Here is a 27,131-nt window from a genome sequence, read left to right as displayed (position 1 = left end):
ATGCAACATTCTACCTTATTCCCTCGGCATGAAGTCCAAAACTTTATAAACACTTATGCCTTAATCTACTACGTTTTACGACGGTATAGTATCCGCAAAATAGTTTCGATTCTCAAACCATTTGCAATTCTATGCATATGAGGATAAGGTTCAAAATAATATGGCAGAAGTGAAGTCATGGGTAGACGTAAGATCCTATGGCATCGTTTTCATAGGATTTGTGATCTCTATGAGTATGCTATAATCATTCCAAGCTTAGGCTGAAACTTACACCATGGATCCTAAATAGACGTATAGACATATTAATTAAGAGTGAAATCCGGGTACGTCCTTAAACTACGTCCAAAAGAGAGGTATGGGCATTGTGAATGTCATCTCGCTTTGTGTGGTAGGGCACAGCACAGCGGATGTCATTCCATACCTTACTGAAAACCGCAGCCAAATAACACTCCACGTAGATCCTACTCATAGTGTTGTGTTCCTGCCGGTGAGTAAGGTTGCCAGAGCTCAACGAGGCTGCGGAGTGTTAGGGTCGGCAACGCGCATGTAGGTAACTCCTCTGACGTAGTATAAAAAAATAATAAATACAGTGATACGACCCGCCGCTCTCATACAATCGAAGTTACGTTCTCATTTCGACAAGCTGAAGTAATAAAACTTGGCGTGAACATTTAAGTAATGTGTCTGAATTAGTTTTTTACTTTCCAAATATACTGGATAGACGCTCTTTGTCTCCGACTCCCTCAATATCCTCCGACATCCGCCCACGTGCCAACACCATCAACTCGGGTGAATAGAGACAGCTGGGGTAAATATGGAAACATTTGAATACGTGACTTACCTGACAATTTATCAAAAAATACCCACACAAATTATATCATACAAAATCTACTATTATTTTCAATCGAATAGTACAATTTGTATAGGTATTTTTAAGTTGTCATTTAAATCACTTTTTTAAGTTTTTCAATTCACCCCAGCCGTCACTATTCACAACGGTTAAAGGTCTCATTATTGGTACCACGCCCATTTTAGGGGTGTTTATGTCGTTAACTTATTCGATTGTATCGCGGCGGCAAGACTTAAAAACTACGCATAAGTGCCAGCTCAAAAAACGCTAATGTACATTAGCGTCTTTTGAGCGTCGGCGTCTAATCGGCGCTATGGAAAATGGCGTCGCTGCGCAGTTGCGCCAACGTTGCGTTGAGGAGCACCCATAGAGTTGACTAGATGCCAACGCTTGGGAGAAGCGCGTGTAGTGTGGGGTAGTTGGTGGCAATTAAGCTCTCGTCTCCCGTCCAAGCCTTCCGTGACATCTGGTGCAATCCAGCAGACACGTCGGATTAAGGTAAAATAATGAAACTTAATCGCGGTAGACCGAAAAGATGGCAGAATACGTCCATTCTATCCAAAATGGTAGGAAAATGCCAATGACAAGGACGAGGGGGGACCTTTACCCAGCAGTGGGACACCAAAGAAGGCTAAACTAAATAAGTTTTTAACAAAAAAATAATTTTTGGTACAAGCTTTTAACGCTGACTGTACTTTTGATTCCACAGTTAACTAATTCTCATCGAGACTGTTCTAAAAACCCCAAACACAATTAGGTTGCCTTGTTTTATCACAGAGTTCCTATGGCTACCCCCTGTCCCCATCAGTCAGATCAGATCTATGTCATAATAATATTGCATTGTCATCCGATTTATACATGCATGCAAAATTTCAGCTCAATCGGAAACCGCCGGGAAGTGGATCAAATTTAACTTGCAAGAATTGATTACAGACCAACAGACAACGGGACAGGTAAAACTAAATAAAAGCTTGTAAAACCCAGACAAGTGCGAGTCGAACTCGCCCACCGAGTTCGAGTTCGTACTTTTCAGTATTTTTTTTTATAGCGGCAACAGAAATACATCATCTGTGAAAATTTCCACGGTCTAACTATAACGGTTCATGAGATACAGCCTGGTGAGAGACGGACAGATATACGGACGGACAGTCTTAGTCTTAGGAATAGGGTCCCGTTTTACCCTTTGGGTACGGAACCTTAAAAAAGACCTACCTAGACCTTGCTTCATAAAACTGCAGTGTAGATGCATTTTTTTAATACTACGTCGGTGGCAAACAAGCATACGGCCCGCCTGATGGTAAGCAGTCTCCTTAGCTTATATACGCCTGCAACTCCAGAAGAGCTACAAGCGCGGTGCCGACCCTAATAGTCCGCACCCTCGTTCTCTGGCAACCTTACTCACCTGCTCTATAAGTGGAGGTACTTCCCCAGTTGGGCTCTGCTATACATCTGGAATGACATCCGCTGTGCTGTGCCCTACCACACAAAGCGAGATGACATTCACAATGCCCATACCTCTCTTTTGGACCTAGTTTAAGGACGTACCCGGTTCCATCTTTAAGAAGAACGTAAAAAAACTTGATTACCCAATCTCGTGTGTATTTTCTTGTAAGTTGTGGTGTAATTCAATAAGACGGTAACGTAAATAGTTCCGTGACTAACCGTAGCATTGACAGATAGTATACAGCTACGAGTGAAAAGATCTAGTGAAGGTCATCTTAGAGGAATCACATATGAATATATCTAAGACAAGAATGTAGTGCAAGTGATGTCTGTGAAGTGGGCATATCAAAATCTAGCAGGTCATGTTTTTATTGGAGTTTTTTCTGACTTCCTCGCTTGATTTAGAACCGAGAACTCCTGAGTTCTATTAAAGATAGAGCAAGAGCTATCATTTGAAACCAAATATGTCTGTCTGTAGCATATCAAAGAATTGAAAAAGAAATAAAAATTATAGTGAATGGTCTCAGAGATGCCCTTTTTGTGCGAGGGACTCTTTTTTATCATGTGACGAGGCAAGCATATTTTTTAAATTATATATTTAACCCCATATAGCACCTCGGAAAAACCTCGACAGGAAGCTCATTCCACAGCCGAAGTGTCTGCGGGAGGAAATTCCTCTTAAACCGCACAATACGCGACCGTTTAGGTTCTGGGGTGTGAGGATGAACATCCTTTTTTTTTGACGGAGTGGGAATGCATTTATGCACGGTGTGTGGGGCTCGCCGCTCCTTTCTCCTCTCCTGGCAAGAGGGGGGGGGGGAGAATTTGGCCCTACCCACTAAACCCACTCCGGCGTTTCACCCACTTTGCCGTTTATGAGGGTGCACTGGGATCGATGACATTCCACCACGGGAGGATGAACACCCTGCCAACGGCGAGCGGTGCGGTGATAGAAAGTGGCCGTTAACATCATGTCAAACAATTCTTCAGACCACAGCCCATTGTACAAGCAGTAGAACATACACAAGAAGGCAAAGTCTCTCCTTAGACTTAAAGGTTTATGATCAAAACTCCAATAAAAACGAGATCTCTTAGATTTTGCCAGTTTGTGTGCCAACTTCACAGACATTTGCAGGTGTCCATGACCGACAATAATTGCTTCCCATCACACGATACGTATGCTCGTTTGCCTCCTATAACTTTTTGGCAGTCAGTTTCTTGCAGCCAAGCCTTCTGTAGCTGACCATAATAACTTCTCATCAACCGCCTGGGTTGAACGATAGAATGGTTCGCTTTATTCTAACTAAGATACCTACATTTACCACGTACTGACAAACTGTCTGTATCGATCTTCCCACATTAGCATGTAGATGGGACCGACCGTAAATGTTATAGATCAAGCTATGACGTCATACAGTTACTACAAAATGGTATTGACCACTGTCCAGGTGGCGATGGCGTGCTGTTGCGAGTTCCCGGATGCCAGAACGTCAACATCTCCAGCACCTGATAATGCCTCGTACAGAGGCAAAACACGTGGCGAGTTTTGTACTGTAAAAGAGATACGGTCTAGGTCTAGCTGAGGTGGGGAATGTAAACGCTCCAGGTAGATTCTTATTTTATTCGATAATCTTTTTTCTTCATAAACGAAATATATTAATATCGACTAACCCGGATGCTTGCTACTTTCAGAATGAAACCGCCTGCAGATCTTTAGTCCTTCAGCAGGGCGATAGTTCTGAATTCAAATAATCGTTGCCAGTTATCTATCAAGAGACTGTGAAGGTTTCCAACCTTCACATATCTCGCCTCCTCGGGTGAAAGTGGCAAACATCTTCACAAAACTACACCCTATCCTATTCTACCCTAACTACAGAGTCCTGCCTACTCCAGCCCCTTACAGAGTATAGCATTTTCCTACCTCCCATTCAATATGAGTCAGCCTTATTCAAGGTAGTTCGTGTCCGCACAGGTCGTGCCTATGTCTACGATCCTCCCAAACGGTTGGACACGAATTCTGGTAAGGGAAAACCGATGGGAAACAACCTAACCCCTGACTCCTTGGCTAAACCCTTTTTAGGGTTCCGTAGTCAACTAGGAACCCTTATAGTTTCGCCATGTCCGTCTGTCTGTCTGTCAGTCCGAGGCTTTGCTCCGTGGTCGTTAGTGCTAGAAAGCTGAAATTTGGCATGGATATATATATCAATAAAGCCGACAAAGTCAAACAATAAAATCTAAAAATTTAATTTTTTTTAGGGTACCTCCCCTACACGTAAAGTAGGGATGAAAATTTTTTTTTTGCTTCAACCCTACAGTGTGGGATATCGTTGGAAAGGTCTTTCAAAACTAATAGGGGTCTTCAACAAACATTTCTTGATAAAGTGAATATATTCGGAGATAATTGCTCCGAAAGAAAAAAAAATGTGTCCCCCCCCTCTAACTTTTGAACCATAGGTCCAAAAAATATGAAAAAAATCTTGGAAGTAGAACTTAAGAAAGACATTAAATGAAAACTATAGCGGATATGATCAGTTTAGCTGTTTTTGAGTTATCGCAAAAAGTTTCCCCTTCATAGTAAAAAGACGTACACCCACAGTTCATCCCTTGGTTAACAATCTACCATACTTTAAGCTCCAGTTTAGCTTATTGTGACGGAAGAGTAACTACGGAACCCTACTCTGAGCATGGCCCGACATGCTCTTGGCCGGTTTTTATATTTGAACTTCCTCACAGCTAATTGCCACTGGCCATACTAGATGACACTAGACTACCTACCTACCTATCTTTTTACGATAAGTTTATTCCTTCTATCTTATCCATCTGGAATGGAATATAAGGTGTATTTGCCACGCACTAACAAACTGCCTTATCGATCTTCCCCCACATTAGCATGTAGATGGGGCCGTGGATGTTTTAGATCAAACTATGTCGTCATACTGTTAATATACGACGGCATTGTCTTTGAGAAAGTTCTACTTGAAGAGTATATGTGACAAACAACTGTGTAAACTACAAATATAAATCCTCTTTAATGCTTAACCTCAGAATAAATGTTTATGACATCTGGAAACACATAATATTATGTGTATTAGTGGTAGAGATACGCCTAAAAACTAAAAACGATGCAAATTGTGTTAAAAGCATGAAAATCGGTACGATTGATCCTTAGGCGAAAAAAAGGGGAGGAGTTATGACCTAAATTTTTTGTAAGGGATTTTTTTTGTTCAGAAACTTATCGTTGGTGGTACTAAATGTGGTGGTATTCAATGAAAGGGCTTGTTAAGCCATTCTAAAAATATATCACATTACTTTTTTTAATTAGAATAAAAAAAAAAACAAAACATACCAAGTTTGTTTAAAAAAAAAATGAAAGGTATTGTATCTGGAAAAGCCCAAACTTGGTATTTATTGAAAATTATTTTAGTTCAAATTTTTAAATAAACCGGCCAAGAACATGTCGGGCCATGCTCAGAGTAGGGTTCCGTAGTTATTCTTCCGTCACAATAAGCTAAACTGGAGCTTAAAGTATAGTAGATTGTTAACCAAGGGATGAACTATGGATCTACGTCTTTTTACTATGAAGGGGAAAGTTTTTACGATAACTCAAACAGCTAAACTGATCATGTCCGCTATAGCTTTCATTTAATGTCTTGCTTACCTAAGTTCTACTTCCACGATTTTTTTCATATATTTTTCACCTATGGTTCAAAAGTTAGAAGGGGAGGGACACTTTTTTTTTCTTTCGGAGCGATTATCTCCGAATATATTCACTTTATCATGTTTGTTGAAGACCCCTATTAGTTTTGAAAGACCTTTTCAACGATATCCCACACTGTAGGATTGAAGTAAAAAAAAAATTACCCCCACTTTACGTGTAGGGGAGGTACCCTAAAAAACTAACGACCACGGAGTAAAGCCTCGGACAGACAGACAGACAGACGGACATGGCGAAACTATAAGGGTGCCTAACCCTAAAAAAGTGACTTAAATGTATGTGATTTTTTAGAATACGTATAAAATATGATTAAAACTTGGTCCAATTAAGCCGTTTGTTTTATGAAAACTATATGTATATTTTAAAATACTAAAGCGGTAATAATACAAAAGCGGTAGGCTTTGATGGCGTTTCGACTCATATTGTTAAATTGTGTTCAAGAGCCATAGCACCAATTCTAACTCATTTAGTAAACAAGTCTTTTAGCCAGGGGAGGTTTCCCTCAAGGCTTAAAACTTCTGTAGTAAAACCGCTCTTTAAGAAAGACGATAAAGAAGCCGTAGGTAACTACCGTCCTATTACGCTCATATCTGTGTTTGCAAAAGTTTACGAAAAAGCTATGCACCATAGAATGTCTCAATTTTTAGAAAAACATAAAATAATTGCTAACGAACAAAATGGGTTCCAAAAGGGAAAGTCAATCACACATGCCTGTTACTCACTTGTTGAATCCATTACTCAAAGGATTGACCAAAGAACTCCCGTTACAGGAGTATTCTTTGATATGAGTAAAGCGTTCGATTTTGTTAATCATGACATATTACTAGCAAAATGCGAAAGGTACGGTTTTAGAGGAGTATCGTTAGCATGGCTTCAAAGTTACCTTCATGACAGAAAACAGTGCGTCGAAATAAATAGGTTAGATGACAAAAATGATGTAATAACATATCGTTCTATAAAAAAAGGCAACGGCACAGGAGTACCTCAGGGCAGTGTTTTAGGTCCGCTTTTATTTATTCTTTATATTAATGACTTACCAAAAACTAGTAGTTATAAGATAGTTTTATACGCTGATGACATTTCTATACTGATACCAGGTGATAATCTCGATAAAAATATGCATATGACTAGTATTAATATGACTATTAACTCTATATGTAATTGGTTAGAATTAAATAACTTGACGATTAATATAAGTAAAACAAAATATATACAGTTCTGTAACACTAGAGCTAATACATCAAATATGGACATTACTTGTAGAGGACATACGCTAGAAGAAGATACTGAAACACGGTTTCTTGGATTACTTTTAGATCGCCATTGTAGCTGGAAATCGCATATAGACAACTTGTGTATTAGATTAGAAAAATTTTCCTATGCTCTGAAACGATTACAACGCTTAACTGGCGAAAAAACCGCTATTATTGCATATCACGGCCATGTTGCTTCATTGCTTAGATTCGGACTAATTATTTGGGGAAACTCAACAGACAAAAAAAGGGTGTTTATTAGCCAGAAAAAATGTATCAGAGCTATTTGTGGGAAAGGACCTTTACAATCTTGTAGACCTCTATTTAAAAAACTTAAATTGCTGACCTTAACTAGTATGTATGTTTTAGAAGTCGGCATTTTTGTTAAGTCTAACCCTAACTTATTTACAAAACTCGTTGCAAATCCAAGGTTACGCTCCAGAGATCCTACAAAATTGATAGGACCAATGTGTAAAAGTGCATTATTTAAAAATAACTGTCGCATAATGTCAATTAAAGTATTCAATAATTTACCATTAGATATTAAGGAAATTTCTGACATAAAAAGATTCAAACGGACATTGTATAACTGGCTATTAAACAATAATTTTTACAATATTAAAGAATATTTTGACTTCCACACTAGCTAATGACATTTTCATTTTCTTTATTATTATTTTATCATTTTATTTGTTATCACTGTTAACTGATAAAAAAAGCATTAAATGTAAATAGATTTTTAAGATGTAATTGTACATATTTTGCATGCTATAATACGGCTAAATGTGTGATACTTATAATTATAATAAGACCTGTATTGTTAACCACATTTAATGCAAATAAAGAATTTTACTTTTACTTTACTTTTACTTTAAAGCGAAACCTATAAATCTAGAATATATTTTGCTAAAGCGATCAACATCATAATCAGTGTTGTTCAGATTTAGTTAGTGAAAAACGTTTTCTCCCGAAATGAAAATTTAATCAAAAATGTACGTAGGTCCGTTCGGTTAGGAACGCAAAGCTATTATTCTCTCTTAAATTGTGAGATCTATAAACCTAATTGACTTGGGTCTGTACTTCTCAAGGCTCATTTCCCTTGCAAATGCGTAACCTCGTACAATATTAATCATGTTTATGTTTTGCTAAATGTATTTCTGCTATTCTAAAAGAACGTAAGTCTATACGAGTACGTATTATGCTGATCCAATCCCTACTAGAAAAGTAGAAAAAAATCACTGACTCTGACCAGACTGAAATCTGCTACTCTGGAATACTCTGGATCTAGTGATGGTTAGTGGTGTCTAGAACCCGCGCTATCAACTGAGCTACAGATACTTCACTCGATGACAGCGAATATTTCCATCATATCACTTATATGCGCCTTAGTATAACCTCCTAAGGCCCAGCCATCCAAAGTTTGCCCTCCACTGCATTTTTTTTTATCACAAATAGTATGGTACATTTTAAACTTGTGTTAGGCTCGCCAAACTTACGTTTAACGGCGAAATGAGGCACTCATTTTCAACGTTAGTACCTTAATCTAAATTATATGATTAACTTATAATACTAAGGTTAATACATATTTGAACCTATAGTGTAGGAAATGACTTTGCTTTGTTTGAAAACTGAACGAAACAAAACAAATGCAACACTGTTCCAATTGAATATGATTTAAATTTCATCGAACTGAATAAATACTATAGGCAGGACCTTGGGTCTTAGGAGGATAGCTAATATTATAAATACGAAAGTTACTTTGGTATGTCTGGCTGTTACCTACTTATTGACGCTTAACGCGATAGTTTGAGGACCGGGGAAGGATAGGATTTTATTAATACTATGTCGGTGGCAATGGTAAGCAGTCTCCGTAGCCAATGGATGCCTGCAACGCCAGAGGTGTTACATGCTCGTTGCTGACCCTAACGCTCCGCACCCTCGTTTAGCTCTGGCAACCTTACTCACCGGCAGGAACACAACACTATGCAGCTAGATACTCATAGAGTCAGTGCTATTTGATTTTCTGTAAGGTGAAGGTACTTCCCCAGTTGGGCTTTGCTCTAGATCTGGAATGACATTTGCTGTGCTGTGCCCTACCACACAAAGCGAGATGACATTCACATTGACCATACCTACCTCTCTTTTGGACATAGTTTAAGGACGTACCCGGGTCCACAGGTACTGTCCAGCGGGTCCACGGGTTGGGCGTGCAGCGGGGCGGAGCGAGCGGCGTGCATGTTAAACTAATGCAAACGTATATTAGCGGCCTTAGTGCACGCTGCTTACATCACTTGTGAGCCCGACGCCACGCTGCACGCCCCGCCGAACGCTCCGCTACGAGCGTCCATTCAGCCCTTACACTAAGCAATGTTATATTATAATAATAATAAATAATAAAAAATTTATTAGCATTAAGGTAAGTACATTTTAGTGTTGAAGTCCCTGACTTCTGAGCTAGGTAAAAACCTGTGTTACAGAAGTCAGTGTCCTCTCCCAAACATAATAGTAACTATTAAGACATTAACCATTTTAATTTTAGACTTAAAGTAGATAATTAAGGCTTGTTTTAATATTATAAAACAAATGCTATTCTAATAAGAATACAATGCAATTTATTTTACATATATATTTTTTGTGTAGATGTGTGTGTGTGTGTGTGTGTGTGTGTGAGAGTAAATCAGGGTAAGATGCTTTCAGTTTGTACATAGTCTAATGACAGCAACCAGGACTTAAGTTTTTCCTTACACTCATGTTTATTTAGGGGATAAATGTTTAGGGTTTTGTTAATCTTATTATATAAAAAGATGCCCATAAATCTTTGTTGCCGTCTGGCCGTAGCTAGTCTACATTTATATGGTGCACAAACATTAGTCAAAGTTCTTTTGCTTGTAATTTTATTTTGATCATAAGGGGTAAGCTTATGCTGCTTTAGCACTAACTGAAGTATATATAGTTGTCTAACAGAGAGCAATTGACATTGTTTATATAATAGACTCGTTGGATATCTATATGATCTACATGTCATGACCTTCAACAGGGATCTCTGAGCTCTTTCTAATTTTAACATGTGGGTTTTACAAGCGCCACCCCATACAACATTGCAATAACCAATCACTGGCTGAACCAGAGCAACATATACTTTTTTCAATAAAACTAGGTCAGATACATTTCTTAGTTTCTTAAAAATATATACTAATTTTCTTATCCGTGTTGAGGTTAGGTCTAGGTGTGGCTGCCAACTCATTCTGTCATCAAGCAGAACGCCCAGATACTTAATACAGTCAGATTTAGCAATAACAGTACAAGTACAATCAGTTCCTGACTGAAAACTGCATTTGTGAACCTTAAGCTCCCTATTATACATAAATGATTTATTTAAAGAAAATTGTAAATATGTGGTCTTATTTAAGTTCAAGGTAAGTAGATTTCTCTGTAACCAAGTATTTATTTTATGGAGTCCAATCTCAGCATTACTGTACACTTCCTCCCATGTATCTCCATGGAAAATTATGGATGTATCATCAGCATAAGTGAAAATTTTTCCTTTTGTAAGAGATAATTGACACAAGTCATTTATGTAAATTAGAAACAAGCTGGGTCCCAATATACTGCCCTGGGGCACTCCATAAACAACAGGGGAATCTTTACTAACAGTGTTACCTATTTTAACTTGCTGTGTACGATTGACCAGGAAGTCACTGAAAATCATGTGAGCCTTTCCCCTTATGCCAATGCAATCCAGCTTGTCGATAAGCTCTGGGATCGAGACAGTATCAAATGCCTTGGCAAGATCAAGGAAAACGCCCAGGCATTTCTTTTTAGTATCTAATTGGGTAATAACGTGTTCAGTCAAAGCACTGATGGCGTCTTCCGTGCTCCTGCCTGGCCTGAATCCAAATTGACAGTTTGATAAAATTTTATGGTGCTCCAAGTATTTAACAAGCCGGTTATTTAGAGCTCTTTCAAGGATTTTTGAGAGTGTTGACAAAACTGAGATTGGCCTGTAATTAGCAACATTGTCTTGGCTCCCTCCTTTATGAACAGGTGTGATTAGGGATCTTTTAAGTACCGCAGGGAAGACCCCTTGTTTAAAACACATTTTAATAAGTTTTGTGAAAGGGTTAATAATTACATTTTTTGCAAGTTTGAGCAGTTTTGCTGGAATGAGATCCCAGCCGGTGGCACAATCAGTTTTGAGACTAAGTATTAAGGATTCTATTTCAGCTTCATCTGGAGGCAATAAAACTATACGAAAACTGAACGAAACAAAACAAATGCAACACTGTTCCAATTGAATATGATTTAAATTTCATCGAACTGAATAAATACTATAGGCAGGACCTTGGGTCTTAGGAGGATAGCTAATATTATAAATACGAAAGTTACTTTGGTATGTCTGGCTGTTACCTACTTATTGACGCTTAACGCGATAGTTTGAGGACCGGGGAAGGATAGGATTTTATTAATACTATGTCGGTGGCAATGGTAAGCAGTCTCCGTAGCCAATGGATGCCTGCAACGCCAGAGGTGTTACATGCTCGTTGCTGACCCTAACGCTCCGCACCCTCGTTTAGCTCTGGCAACCTTACTCACCGGCAGGAACACAACACTATGCAGCTAGATACTCATAGAGTCAGTGCTATTTGATTTTCTGTAAGGTGAAGGTACTTCCCCAGTTGGGCTTTGCTCTAGATCTGGAATGACATTTGCTGTGCTGTGCCCTACCACACAAAGCGAGATGACATTCACATTGACCATACCTACCTCTCTTTTGGACATAGTTTAAGGACGTACCCGGGTCCACAGGTACTGTCCAGCGGGTCCACGGGTTGGGCGTGCAGCGGGGCGGAGCGAGCGGCGTGCATGTTAAACTAATGCAAACGTATATTAGCGGCCTTAGTGCACGCTGCTTACATCACTTGTGAGCCCGACGCCACGCTGCACGCCCCGCCGAACGCTCCGCTACGAGCGTCCATTCAGCCCTTACACTAAGCAATGTTATATTACAAGCGTAGAGCGTTGTAAGACTTATGCCCGAAGCTGTTAGCTGTGTCTGTGTCTAATTTCTCGCAGTTAAACCATTCACATTCATTATTGTATAAAAAACTGGACAACACATAAGTCATTCTCGTTTCTAACTCGGTGTTATTTCAATTAATTTATTTGAGCGACTGCCAATGATCGATCGGTTCCTGTGACGTCATATGCCGTATGACGTCATAACACGCTGTGATGGCGACGTGTACTTCCGATTGTATTTTAGTTTTAGCAACTAACTATATAATAAAACATGGAGCTAAGCTGAAATGTTATTTTTTATATCGCCTGTTGAGTGCCATTTCGATCAACAGTGATCGATCGTGGAGAGTACTTTAAATTAGAGATGCCACGAATATTCGGCAACTATTCGGTATTCGGCCTATTCGGCCATTGCCGAATATTGCATACTATTGGGCTGAATATCGAATACGTATTACACCTACTTTTAAAGAAAGATTGTAAAGTTGACGTGTATCGCAAACCTGAAGTTATTAAAAAGGAAGATTTTTTTAGTTATTTGTTGCTTGCAAATGAGGGTAGATTCACTTCACTCAACTCAACTAAATACATACCTAACTGTTGAGCAACAAAAAAATAATATTAGCAAACATTGCCTTTGCCTACGAAGGTCGCCTACAACCAGTGGTCATAACTAAATATGTCGGCATTTTTTTGTGTGTATGTGTCAGTCAGAAAACGTGAAAATAAAGCACCGCTTGGATCGTGGTCTACGTTTAGTTTTTATTTTAAAAAAATTAGAGGAAGGTATACCGCTGTTGTCCCATTCGTACTACGTTGTTGTCAAATCTCTTTACGCTCCCTGACTTTCCTTACCTGAAACAAGAAAAAAATATTATTATTTATTTATTTAATAAGCAGGCAGTTATGATAACTGATATGACCTGTATCCAGTATTCATAAAGTTAGTTATCATGAACGAGTAGTAGATATAATATGCTTATCTAGTTTATTTTAAAACTGGTTATATTTTGTGCTATGATTTGGTTCTGGGATAAAATAAATAAATTGAAAATATAAATAACCTGAATATTTCATCTATATATTTAAACTATCGCAAAGTTGGGTAACATTGACCCAACCAAGGGTAAGTTTGGCCCACGTAAATATCACATACCGGGTGTGGCCTGTAACAAGAGCAATAAATTAAACTGCAGGCTGTACTCCAAAGTGACCAACATTTGTTCAGCAACTTTTAAAAATAACTTGTATTTTGATTTTAATTACACATTAAATATTATTCTAAGACGCAATGTATCGTGAATTTTGTTATATTTAAAGCGTGACAAGCAACTTTAAGCACACTGATGACATAATATGTATTACATTGAAAATAATATTTAATTTGTATGAAAAAGAGGAAATACAAAGCTTTCATTAATTTTAAGTTGTTAATCAAAAGTTATATCTTTTGGGAAGTACAAGCTGCCAGCCGGTGTAGCTTTATTTGACGTACATAAGCGCATTGTAATATGCCTACTTGAATAATAAAATATCTTTATCTTTATTTAGTTATAGTAATCATCTGTATATATCCATTATGTATATTGTTATTGTCAATAAATATTTTTTCTTTATCTTTATACAATATATGTTTTAATTATTTGCTCGAGTTACAGGCCACATCCGATATAGAAGGGTTTAAAAAAATGTGAATGGGCATTTAAACTAACAACATGACAATATGCTATTAATTTCAATGACATAATTAAATGAACGTACCGAATTAATCCAGGGCCAATGTTACCTGACATTATGGTTTTCAATTTACTTTGTAGTTTTGAATAGTCATCAGTTGAACTATTTAAGCTAAGTGAGTGAAATAATAAAATAATGTAAAAATGCCCGGAACACAACTAGATTGTAATTGTAAATTTTATAAATTGTAATTGTATATTAATTAAGTACAGTTTGTTTGTTTTTAATCCTATTTTCTAATGAAAGAGCGGGATATCCCAACACAAGTAGGTATTATTATACTTAATGGGAATTCCAGTCTTTTATGTTTTGTGTATTATAAGTTCAACCAAATATACTATTTTGTGTTGTTAGAAAATAAAAACGTGAGCAGATACCTAATTATGAACAGCTATTTTTGCTGCTAGGTATAATTTCCAAACATTAAACACAGCTTTTCAACAAAAATGTATTTTCCTATATATTTCCTATACATATAATCATAATCTAGCCTATTAGTTCCATTATTCTCATATATACAGGCAATACGACAGGAAAAAACCACTTGAAACCGAAAAAGGGTTTATTTATAACCTAAATTGGTTAAAATCAATTTTCGCAAAGTGTCTTATCTTTGCTAATAGTTTTGGCTGCATACAACCATGCAACACATTCACAACGTTTACAGTAACCAATATAACAATAGGCTTCGATTTTATATTGTTCTTACGTATCTAGAGATCATGTTGTACTGGACATGAATAATCTATTGTAAAATGGTACCGGACGCCGCTGGCCACTTGCCAACTACACTCGAGTGTATCAGCAAGTCACTTTATAGGGTAATTTCTATACAACATGAACCGTTTTTATTGCTCTTCGGTGTACAAAAAAACGGTGTTTGTTTACGGGGCTTGTGAACGGATTAGCGTAAAAATGCTTTTTATGATGTATTACGCAAAAACACAGATGAAACTGTAATTTTATAGTTGTAATTGTGACGTGTATACATTCGACGTTGTTTTATGACATAGGAGGAGATAAACGAGCAAACAAATCGTCTGATGGTAAGCGATACCGTCATCGATGGACACTTGCAACATCCCAAGGGTTGTAAATACTCGGCCAGCGTTTAAGCTGGGAGTTCGCTCTTGTCTTGAAGATTTGAAAGTCGTATCAGTCCGGAAATATGGCGATGACAGTTCATTCCACAATTTAGCTGTGCGAGGCGTGAAGTTTCTAGAGAAATTGGAGAAATTTATTTAACCCATCCAACACCACTACCCTCTCTACACGCTCGCCCATCTTAGTGGGCCAGTATGATGTTCTCCTCTACGCGATGGCCCAGCGTAGGCCAGTCTAAGGGACGAAGCTATGCGGTGGAATGAGATAGCAATATCACTTGCTCCCTTTAACGCATAAATGCGTCCCTTGGACTGGCATACGCTGGGCCATCGTGTAGAGGAGCTATTAGTGGGCCAGTATTATGGCCCATCGTGTAGAGGATCTATTAGTGGGCCAGTATGATGGCCCATCGTGTAGAGGAGCCATTACATACTCGTAGGTTAGTATTGTACCTACCGCTAACATTTTCGAAGGAGAATTCTTTACGGATCATTCAACTTTATCGATACCTATTTGTGGGTTAGTACAACTGCCGTCTCAGCGTTTTGACGAGCGCTGTAATAGATTGTGAAATCGATTGGAAGCGATTCAGACTGAATTCGTACCTTTCTGCAAGTTGTTTTTTTTTACATCTAGCCTTACTATTTATTATGAATATGTAGGTTATACTGAAAATCCTGAATTAAAAAAGTTACTTGTACTCTGCTACATCATTATATTTCGTCACTTCATTTTTCAGATATAATTTTATATTAACCATGTAGTTTCCCTATTGTACAGATAGCATCGCACACATTTAAGAGTAACTATTTTGATTAAAACTGTGAAAACCAACCTCCGCCCACTTCCGCTTACTGGTTACCTGCGTGCGGCGACCGCTGCGCTCTTCATTCTTTATTTGTGCGTGGTAGCGTCCACACCTCGGTCTAGTTGCCGAACACTTCGGCACAAGACCACATTTTTTATAACGATCTTCGTTGCCTATGCCTACTATGGTGTTAGCTGTGAGATTTCATTGAATTCGTTGTGCAATATACATATATTTGTTTTTATAATCGTTGTGCAATCCTTCAACTTGAAGGACATACATACATCCTGGAGGTTAGTCGAGAACTAACACGATGGAAAAAATCATCCTGGAGGTTGGTCGTGAACCAACACGAAGGAAAGTCTGTTCGTATTTCGAACACCGATTTCGCCCGGGGGTTGGTCGTGAACCAACACGAAGGTATAAGATCGGATAACGCACAACGAAACAAAGGCATAAAAAATCATCCTGGGGGTTGGTCGTGAACCAACACGAACGAAAGTCTGTTCGTATTTCGAACACCGATTTCGCCCGGCGCGGCGATTGGTCGTGAACCAAAAGATCGGATAATGCACAACGCACAACGAAACAAAGGGCCTAGACATTCATATTGGTGCATTTTTCATAATACCCATATATTTTGTGGGAAATTTATTGCCTTAAAAATGGGAATCATGTTGTGTTATAAAGCCGAGGGAGGCTTTCTTTTTATTTGGTTTTAGATGGCCCAACACTTAAAATATATCCAAATTTTACTCACACCTAACCCATAGTGCGGTATTAAATGAAAAAAGAAGTATGAATCCCCGCCCATAGGTTGAATGTAAATCAACAAGCGACTCACAAATGTTGTATTTAACACAATAGTACATTGTTTCTATACTACACTACCCACAAAAATATAATATTAATACATTGGGTAGGTATAACTTGTCTCTAAAAGTGGGAATTGCTACGTGTACCTACATCACGTCACAGTATTATTTAAAGTATATTCTTTCTGACGTACAATATTTAAACTCTTATATGTTATAAAAGACGTGTAGTGAATTTGAAAGCAATTTCTAAACTTAATCTTGATAAAATATCTTGTTAATATGTATAGTGGTGCCCTGAGAGTGCTTACATTTTGGTGTCGATTTTTAAATGATTATGATATGCAGAAACATTCATAAATCGAACTATAAAAATATGGCTACGTACGTCAATAATGTTATGGGCGATAAAACTTGAACAACTTTGGTTTACTCCTATATTAAATCGCATAAAAAAGAGTCAACCAAATGAATACTTATATAAAAATATACCTATTTATAATATCAGCTTTAAGAATCTTTATTTCTCAGAATAAGATATAACAAAACTTGATAATAAATGAGTAATTGTCCTGGTCGCTCATAGGCGATGCCAGTAAGTACTTATTATCTGTTTGAAAATTAGATTTTTTCTTAAAGTTATATTGGATAATTAATTCAATTGAATCATTAAATTATAATAAGTACACTTACTTCAATTGAATTAGAGGAAAACGAGTTTTTTCATCACAATTTACTAGAACAATTTGCAAGAACTCAGTGTCAAGCACCACTAGAGTACCATCCATCTGAGTTAATCAGAAAGCGGTTTTCTCTTCATTTTGGCGAGTTGCACTTATTAATAAATTTTGTTCGCATCTCTCACAGATATTGAGTGTTTATTTTTATGATTGTAAATAATCGGTAACTAGGTAAATACCTATTCATATATTTATTTAATTGTATTAAAACAACAAGACGATTACCCTCTGATTATCCTTTAAAGGATTACCCCTCAGATTACTACTTAAATAACTAAGTTATTAAATAGGTAATAGAAATCGTATAAAATTAATAAATTAATGTATGGTTCAACTCTCATGTGTCGGTCGCGGTACTCTTTCAGCCATCATTAATGCGATGGTACTATGCAATACGTTCACTAGACTTAAAACACTCAAAACGGTTATGCAATACGTTTTTGCTAAGTTTGAAATATATTTACATATACATTTAGTATCATAATTAATATAGTCATTCATAAAATTAAAACCGAATCACTAAATATAATATTTGTTTTCTAAACTCACAATACAACCACAGTAGCAATACAGCAAATACATTTTCTATTTTATTATGTCAGTTCTATAAGTGTATTTTTTTTAATACATTATAAAAATATACAACATTACGTCTCAGTCTTTCGTTACCGACAGAGCGAATATTTGGATAAAATAAAAATAGAGGGCATTTGAGATTTGATGCTTAATACCTGAAATACTGTGGATTGTTATTGTTATCGTGGTTGATTGCTGTGCTAGTTTAGTTTGCGCTGAGAGAATAGCAGCTACAGCACCGATATTTGTGCAAATATGGTCAAACGTGTCATGCTGTCATTAATATTAAAAAAAAAAAAAGAAAAAAAGTTCATCTTATTTATCTTTATTCAAATGAAAAGACTTACTGATCATGTTTGTTGTACGCTGACTTTACCTACTCAGGTTTAACTGGTTATTATTAACTAAGCACCGTAATACGAGTAGCTCGAATATACATAAGGTATATAAAATTAATTTATAAATATATTCCGATGTCATTAATGGGCCTTGGCCCTTGCCCTATTTTATTGTATGCAATATGAGCGCAATAATAAACATTTGAATTTGGGTAAATTCTAATCTTATATAAGAAATAACTTCGAAAGTTGAGTAGTAGTTATAGTAGCCTTATAAATTTATTTTTTCATAACTTAACCGAAAGCATATGGAATTATGCACGTTCATATATTTCTTATATTTCAAGAACATGATGGATTTTTACATTTGATAATATCCGAAGTATATTTCTTCTTGAATAGATCAGAGATTTTAACGAATTTCAATGACGTTAGACACGTTTTGGAGAAAAGTAAAATAAAAAACTATTATTTTTAAGTTAAAAATCTTAAAACGCGCTAGGCCGCGTAAGTCTTTGTAGGCCGTTGTATCACTATTCGTTCAGCAGGAGCTGCTGTAAGCCAACTTGCGTGTGCATGAGCCTAATAACTGAATTTTCTCATTGTCGCCAGCTGCTCAGTGAACACAGCGTAACCCACCCTGTCTGGAGGTAATGCTGGGTTGTATCGTTAACATAAATTAGGTCTTATTTTAGTTATTACTCTTAGACGAGTCTAAAGTTGATATCAATAGTAGTACCGCCTGTCTTCTTTAATTCCGTATCGCAGACAAGGACCGCTAGTGAACTTTCACACATTCATAAAAGGACGTTTTATGAATTAATTCTACTTTTTGTAATCGAATTAAACTGAATGTAAAGTAGACCACAAAGTGTATAGAATCTTAGTGAATTATGTTTCAGTGTGAACAACAAATTGAAACGTGATTATTAGGCTTTGTTTTGATATCCTAATAGGCGTGTTACAATATATATATATCATGTGTATATACCTAATATGTACTTTTTATTTTGAACCTTCATACCTAAACTTTCTTTATGCTTTTAAACAAGGCTTTATAACTCAATTGGCACAGTATACTTGTGTATAGTACACATGTTATGTCCTGAACTTGGTCTGCAGTCTACGCAGGTGGGCTACTCTGCGCAGGTGGGATACAGCGATAATAACTTCAATTACTTGATGGCTTAAAACACAACCCGTTAGACAGTTATTCGCTAAAGCATTGATTTAATTTTGGTTCAGTTTAATTTACCATACTTCTGGATTTCTTTAGCAGTCAATTAAAATAGTATCATGTGTTTTCATGAAAAAGGATCATCAGATTGTTTTCTTTTATTACAGAATTGGTTAAAGTTAAACGACTGCTGAAATACGGTTTTAAATCATATAACTCAAAACATCAAAATATGGTACATTTGGGACACTAACTTAATACAACTTATCAAAATAAATCCCTAGAAATTGAAAATAAATAAATTCAGATCAAAATAAATCCCTAGCACCTGATAATAAATAAATTCTTGCTATTAACTTATATAATCTAATAATTTGAAATATTAAACTATAATATTTATTTATAAGTTTTTAATTGTTTTTCCACCCATTTGTGTTTATTATAATAACTGTTTAAATATCACCTTGATTTTGAAACGTGAACTATATTATAAATATGTCATACCAAGGATACTAACTGCAAATACAGTAGGTCAGATAAAAAAAAAAAAAAAAAAAAAACATTTCGGGTTATCACCATGGTTAACATTAACAAATAAATTTCACCCGAATGACTTATTTTACTTCGGACTAAGATAGATATATGTTTTTAGTGTCTCACTATGATGTTTTTTAATAATATATTTCTAATGTTAGTACGGTGTATACGTAACGTACAGTAATTAAAATAAAAATCCTGCGGTCATTGGCATGGCATAATATACATTGAGAAGTTTTTTTTCATTGTGGTGTGTGGAGTTAGGAGGAACGTCTTAACTTAAACTAGGCACTCAGACAGCCAAAGCTTTTGTCTTATTTCAACCAAAACTTATATCTCTAAACATCTACATGGTTAATATAAAATTATATCTGAAAAATGAAGTGACGAAATATAATTGATGATCAAACGAACTTCTTGAAGTGAAGTTCGATCGATATTATATGAGTCACTTCATTTGAAGATATAATATAAGGTCCCACCCACCCTAGAACCCTGATATAAGTTTTGGTTCTTGCCTTCTCTAAAAATAATGAAGAGCGCAGCGGTCGCCGCACGCAGGTAACCAGTAAGCGGAAGTGGGCGGAGGTTGGTTTTCACAGTTTTAATCAAAATAGTTACTCTTAAATGTGTGCGATGCTATCTGTACAATAGGGAAACTACATGGTTAATATAAAATTATATCTTCAAATGAAGTGACTCATATAATATCGATCGAACTTCACTTCAAGAAGTTCGTTTGATCATCAATTATTGTCTGAAACCCATAGTTAACATTTTCAGCGATCTGTATAATTGATGTAGTTATATTATTCTTCATTTCTCATTCTCTGAAAGTGGGTCGTTGTTGATCTAAAACGTGTGCAGAATACTTTTCTGCTCTAGAGCACTGTACTTTCTAAGTACAATTTTTTTCATTTTTTTTTTAGATAAGCAATTAAAATTTTGGTTTTAAATAGATTAGTTATAAATTTCCATTCTGATAACTAACTCTCCATTCCATAAATAACAATATTTTTACCTAAATGGTTAATTGAAAGTACCCTCAAGAAATACTACCGAATTTTCGAAATGAAAAGTAGAGTGTTTAACTCGGGTGAAAGGCACCATTTCAGTCTCGGACTATTGGCCAAACTACCTCGACAGAAATGGGTGCCTTTTATCCCTTGGTTTACGAGTACAATCTAGTATTATTGTCGACGATTAGGTACTTCTCATGGTAAACAAGTTCTCTTACAAAAAAAAACGCGTTTTCCATTAAAAGCAAACCATAAAATTGTATATTCACCATATAAAATATATTTATTTGTCGTTTTCATCAAGAATAAAGCAGACAGTTCCCTTTTCCCAATTTTACCTTCTTTGAACCTTTTTCTTCTTAAAAAAATGAGATGAGCATCATTTAAGGTGTTGATAGCAATATTTCCAACACGCCGTCATTTCCTGTTATATAAGTTATTACTTTATAAATAAAACGGTCAAGTGCCAATTCATTAACTCGCGCACCGAGAGTTCCGTACAAACTTGCGATTGCTCATGTAACAATAAACACGAAAGATTTTGACCAGAAGTATATTGTATTTTTTTTTTCAAAAATCTGTTAAGAAAAGTAGCTACTGTATGTAATTGCATGATTTCTATACTAATACAATACAATACAAATACTCTTTACAAATAATTCAATACAAATAATTCAACACATTAAGAAGAGGTAAACAACAAGCGGTCTAAATTGAGTAATCTAAATTGTGATTTTTTTTTCTTATTTAATGCATGTTCATTTTAAGATGTAATGTCTTGAAAATATGTGTCCCGCCGAGTTTCTTACCGGTCCCTATTGGGATACCCTCCAATAGGGTTGTTTCCATTTACAAATCTTAGGGCAGAATTGTATCCCAATAAATTCTTTTGGATTATAAGAACATGTTAAACTACTTTTAGGGGACCTGTAATGACCATATTTTTGTAAATATTGAATTTAAAATGTCCTTTGGCACACGTCACGTGACCAAACTCGAAACGTCATTGAAGATTCTGATGACGTCACAACTCTCGGATTGACACTGTTGACAGTTAGGCGATAAACAACAAATGACACATGTCAGTTGACAGTTCGTATCTTCTACGTGTGTATGTAGTTATGTGTCAAACCGTAAACTGTGACGTCACACAATTTTCAAAGAGCGTTTTGGGCGTGAAAGCATCATTCAAAATATATTTTGTTAATTTAACATATTTAAAGCCGTTTTTAGTATAAAAATTGAATTTCAGGGCAACTTTTAGTTAATATAGAACGTAATACAAGTGTTTCTAAAAATTGGAAACAACCCTATTGAGGGGGGATTTAAATCTTCTCGGGTCAGAGGTGTAGGGTAAGAGCCGGCGTAGCTTTATTTGACGTTCATAAGCGTATTGTAATATGCCTACTTGAATAATAAACTATCTTTATCTATTAAGCGCCTTCTTCGTTTCCTTTGCCTTTCTCCCATTATTTGCAGTCAGCTCTCCTCGTTCTCATGCGCCAGGTTCTTCTGTCCTGGGTTGTCTGTGGATGTGATTGGGCTCGATCGTCCTTTGATACGGTGGACCACCAGGTAGCAGGCCGGCATCCTGGTCCTCTTTTGGTCTCCTGGAGGGCCAACGCCTTTTTCACGACATGGTCTTCGTTGCGTCTCGTAATAATATTAAGCGCCTATGTTTATGTGTATTTTTGTTTCCGATGCTCCACTGAACCTTGTAAGTGAAATTATGAGAATGTTATTAATAATGCTATTACTGATATAATTAAATGGTTAAATGATAATAATTTACAAGTTAATGTTGATAAAACAAAGTACATCCAGTTTATTAATACTAGAGGTAAGAAGGAGAAATTGCATATAGCTTACAACGGACAGACTCTTGTAGAATGTGATACCACTACGTTCTTAGGGTTTTCCCTGGATGATCGATGTACTTGGAAAATGCATGTGGATAAAGTATGCTCAAAAATTAATAGATTTGTATATGTTTTATGGCGATTGACACGCATAACTGATATGAAAACCGCTATAATGGCGTATCATGCTTTTGTTGTATCCAATTTAAGGTACGGTATATTGATTTGGGGAAATTCATCTTATGTAAATCATGCCCTTATAGCACAAAAACAATGCATTAGAGCAATATGCAACATGCCTAGAAGAACATCTTGTGTAAGTTCTTTTATTAAACTGAAATTGTTAACGGTTCACTCGATTTATATATACGAAGTCTGTGTATTTGTCAAATTACACCCCGATATGTTCGTCATGAAAAGAGATATAACCAATTTTAATACTAGATATCCTGACAGGCTAGTACTCCCTAAAATGCATACAGTCATGAAAAACAAAAGTTGATACGCAATGTGCGTTAAAATATTTAACAGACTGCCTGATGAGCTTAAACAACTACTACTCAATAAATTTAAAAACAAACTGTACTCTTTTCTTGTTGACAAGTGTTACTACAGTCTGAAGGAATTTTTCGATAATGGACTGTAAATTTTATAATTTGTTTGTATTAGTAACAGTCCACGTTTATGACTTAACGGCTTTATAACAAGTTTAATAATGCATGTTTTGATTAAAATAATTATGTCAATTAATCTTAAATTTTGTATAAAACAATTTGCATGGCTTTTTAAAGTCTAAATGTGTATGGCTCAAATAAAAATAATGTACCACCTTTTTGTACCACATTTAATGGCAAATAAATATATTTCTATTTCTATTTCTAAACTTTGTAATTTTGCCCTCATATTGAGCATTTTCCATGGTGAATAAGAAAAAAAATGAATAACACTTTCTAGGTTTATGGGTTAGCTTTGTTCCTAACTATTCCAAATTTCAAATCGATAGCTTATATATAGATAGATCTCGAGATGTTTAGCGATGTGACAGACGGACGAACACAGTCACATCATAAGGGTTCTTTTAACCTTTTTGGTACGGAACCCTAAAAATCCGATAAAAAATCCATAAAACAAGAATAACTCCACGAAGTAAATCAAATATTGCATAAATAAAATCCCAACGACAGCGATAGATCTCTCACCTTTAAACAGAATGCGTCCTACTTTCCCTACTAATAATAATTTGTCCGTCTGTATATTCTGCATCAAACCGAGAAATAAAGTATTGCTCTTTGATGTGCCACAAATAAAGTAAAATGAAGACATTACGCCATTTTATTGGGGTTCTGTCGTGTATTTTGATATATAAATAATCATCAAAAACCTTTGCAATGCAAACATGCATTATTTTTGAAATTATGTGTTCGTGTTGAATTATAGTATCGTTTGTTATATGAAATTACTTTTTGTTGGTTTATTTATTCACTTTCATAAGTATTGTACAAAATTTTCACTATAGATAGAATTATAAGAGAAACGGCTATCGGTTCTTCAATCTTTTATCTCCATTTTGGTCTGCCGGATTTAGAAAGAAATGAACACTTATTGTTTTATTATTTTTTTAAACATTGTCAAATAAAACACTTCTTTCGTTACTCGATTGTGGTGAAGTATTTTACATGTACGAAATGTACACGTTTGGACTCGTCTTTGACGTCTCTAAAAACTGGTCAGAGATTTTAATTTTAAACTAATTACCATAAAAGTTATGGCCAGAAAACCAGTTTTTGCCCAAAATTGTTCAACTTTGATGCCTAATATCTGGAAGACAGTGAACTCTGAAGTAAATATGGGATACTATATTTCTTAGGTCGTTGCTATTAATATGATCAGCTACAAAACCATTACAAAACTAAGGGATTGAAATCGAAACCCATTAAAACTAAAACAAAAAAATCTTTTTGAATTATTTTATAGCACTAAAACCTACGTCTATTATTCTTGAAAGTGTACCTATTTTATAACTTTTTGTCACATATTTTCATCTAAATAAATTAAATGTCGATTTCATCACCAAAAAGGATTGAGAAAAACAACATGTATAGCCTAATAATACAGTTCTTAAGATTCTAAGAACCCTTTGTGCTGCCCACGTACATACACCTAGAACAAATGAAGGTGACTTACAACTCTCATGTAGGTATCATAATAAACAAAAAGTTCTTTGTTTGCTAGAGGTTACCTTTTCATTTGCGTTTATTTACATTAAATATTAATCGTATCAAATTTGTATTTATAAGTAGGTATGTCTGGTCTTTTGAACGTGACAAAGCAACGACCTACTCGTAATATACAACGTGTATACTCGTAATATACAATCTTATAATTTTAGTTAGTTTAGGCCCTAATGAACACTCTTCCATAGCTTTTATACAAAATAGTAAGTATACCTAGATATATTTGTAGCACGAACGTTGACGTCTAAGTGTTTGACAAAATAAAAACAACTACAGTCCTGTTATCGATAAGTGCCACTTCAACGTGATAGAGGTAATACAAAGAAAAATATATTACGATACAAGTGCGAAAAATAGGAAATCCGAAACTAGTCGCGATAAATTAAAACACGACCGAAGGGAGTGGTGCTACTTTACCGCACTAGTGCGAAAATTAGCATATTACGTTACTATGTCGAACATTTAAAGGGCCATATGTACTGTAAAACGTTGTACGATACATGTGCGAATAGGTAATTCGCAACTCGTGTCGATTTAAAACACCACTCGTTTCGAATTTCCTATTTTTCGCACTTGTATCGTAATGTACTATTAAAGTTGACTACAGCGTATTCGAAACTTTTCTTTTAGTTGAGTTGGGCGCAATGAAAAGTACGCAATTATAGTTTCGTATGCGGAATCTTAATTCAATCATCTCAAATATAGTCGACGAGTCGAATAACTTTTTTTAATTCAATTCAAAATGAAGCATTTCAAGTTAAGATAAATTATCATTAAAAACTCCTTATACAACTGTGAAAAGCTATCTAACTCCATAAAGTTTGAAGTGACCTTCTAACTACAATTTGTCGACTTTGCCCAGAGGCTCCATTGTATGCCCAATTGGGTCCTTAAGGGCCTCCCGGGGGCTTTTACGGGTTCATTTACTTTGAAAATACTAGGAATTTGTTAGAAATAATGCTCTTCCTTCGGAGAGGACAAATTGATAAAAGTACTTTGCCACTATTTGGGGCGATTTTTTTTTGTTGTAAAATTTTAGAAGTGAAAACTTCTTTAGCCGCGTTGGGTATTTTTTGAGATGGGGATATTGTATGGTCACGTCTGAAAATATTGATACGATAAAACTGCCAAAAATATGTATAAACGATTTTATTACCTATCCATATATTAAGGTAGTGTACACATATTTTTGGCACATTTTTCGTATTGATAAGTAAGGAATACTAAGTCAAAATAGTGACTTTGCCGTTTTTATTACTAACTTGTTTCATTTTCTATGTACAGCAAAAAGTATTGCTTTTTCATATGTACGAGTAAGTAATTGATTTAGTAATCAACAAAGGAAAAAAATCCTCTTTAAAATTAAGAGCAATTCCTAGCTGAGCAACTTTTCAAATCTCGAATTTTTGAAGCTATGTTTCTGTCGCGCTGCGGTGGGCGGGAGCCGGAGCTATCTAAGTGTGAGTGCGCGCACACAGACGCGAGACTCGTGCGCTCGCTCATTGCGCGCCGTTCCGTCGACATCGCCCGCGAGCCAGACGGAATTTATTCTACGCTGCCCGACGCAAGTTCTTTTTGTTGTTACCACGTAATATTGTTTTTCATTTTTATATTATACTGTATCTATTACACCCTAATACCAAACACCCTATCACCTGTACTAAATGTATTTTACACCTATGATGACGAAATAATAAATGATTGATTGATTGATTGATATTAATTACCATATAGGTAAAAACTGCAAAAAATAATGATGTCTCAGCTTCGGTTGTCGTTGTACAGTCAAGTGCAAAAATATGTATCGAAAGAATCGTCTCATAAATATGGTACTACGCTCTTATTACACTGGAATAAGATGCTATGGGACATATTTTTGAGTAAGATGTGTACACCCATATTTTTAC

At 35.9% G+C, this 27,131-nt stretch overlaps 1 protein-coding gene across 1 annotated transcript in view; it reads right to left on the bottom strand.

The window, feature by feature from the left end:
* LOC133532149 (diacylglycerol kinase 1) overlaps nucleotides 1-27,131 on the bottom strand; it is a 255,031-nt gene that overhangs the window by 150,952 nt on the left and 76,948 nt on the right. The gene's annotated exons all lie outside the window — the stretch shown is intronic.

Source organism: Cydia pomonella, chromosome 26 (assembly GCF_033807575.1).
Source record: "Cydia pomonella isolate Wapato2018A chromosome 26, ilCydPomo1, whole genome shotgun sequence".
Lineage (NCBI taxonomy): Eukaryota > Metazoa > Arthropoda > Insecta > Lepidoptera > Tortricidae > Cydia > Cydia pomonella.
This window is presented reverse-complemented; position numbering and strand designations above follow the sequence as displayed.